Source organism: Priapulus caudatus, unplaced genomic scaffold (genome assembly GCF_000485595.1).
Source record: "Priapulus caudatus unplaced genomic scaffold, Priapulus_caudatus-5.0.1 Scaffold189, whole genome shotgun sequence".
Taxonomy (NCBI): domain Eukaryota; kingdom Metazoa; phylum Priapulida; class Priapulimorpha; order Priapulimorphida; family Priapulidae; genus Priapulus; species Priapulus caudatus.
In genome coordinates, this window is record NW_014577250.1 from 122,967 (window position 1) to 124,012 (window position 1,046).

General features: G+C 43.1%; 1 protein-coding gene and 1 non-coding gene across 2 annotated transcripts in view; one reads left to right on the forward strand and one right to left on the reverse strand.

Annotated features, from left to right (window-relative positions):
* Positions 1-1,046, reverse strand: part of LOC106806993 (ryanodine receptor-like) — a gene marked incomplete in the record, with an annotated part of 96,104 nt that overhangs the window by 19,543 nt on the left and 75,515 nt on the right.
* Trnat-ugu lies at positions 581-653 on the forward strand. The gene has a single exon. It is a non-coding gene; the product is annotated as a tRNA-Thr (tRNA).

The following is a 1,046-nucleotide window of genomic DNA, read 5'->3' on the forward strand; positions in this document are numbered from 1 at the left end:
GGTGTGATGTAAGATGGCAGAAATTCTCCATGCTGCCCTCTATGGAGAAACCTTGGTGCTGCCTTTTTCATGAAAACATAAATCCCAAATGCTACTCTATATATAGAGATCTGAATCCCTAGTGCTGCCCTCTATGTGGAGACCTGAATTCCTAGTGCTGCCCTCTATATGGAGATCTGAATCCCTAGTGCTGCCCTCTATGTGGAGACCTGAATTCCTTGTGCTGCCCTCTATGTGGAGATCTGAATCCCTAGTGCTGCCCTCTATGTGGAGATCTGAATCCCTAGTGCTGCCCTCTATGTTGAGATCTGAATCTGTAGTGCTTCACCCTGCATGACGACCTCAATCCTTGGTATGAGACATGAATCTTCTGTGCTACTGTCTGAACCAGTGAAAAACTAGGGTCCGTTGTAAGTAATGTGTTACCTGGTCAAACAACTGATACTAATACATCTTTAATTCATGGTATAGCTACATCTCATGGCATTATTCATGCATGATTATGCACTAATCAGGTGGCAACAGCTGGTGCAGCGCAGTGCAGCGATACGACGGAGCTAACCTCAACTTATCTCATCAAGCCTCCTTAGCTCAGTGGTTAGAGCACTGGTCTTGTAAACCAGGGGTCATGAGTTCAATCCTCATAGGAGGCTGACGTGAGTCTATTTTGTTACTTCTCTACTGCTTCAGAAACCAAATAATAAAGCTCAGCAGGTATCCTCTATGACGCTAACCACAATGATATTGCCTGAACGCTATAAGCTCTCCTACTTTTAGATTAATACCAACTGTCTTTATCACAGTCAGCAACATTAGATGTTTTGCCAATTCCTAACTGGACTTTTATTTTCCATCCATTATTATGACAATATAATATGCTGTGTGATGTAAGATGGCAGAAATTCTCCATGCTGCCCTCTATGGAGAAACCTTGGTGCTGCCTTTTTCATGGAAACATAAATCCCAAATGCTACTCTATATATAGAGATCTGAATCCCTAGTGCTGCCCTCTATGTGGAGACCTGAATTCCTTGTGCTGCTCTCTA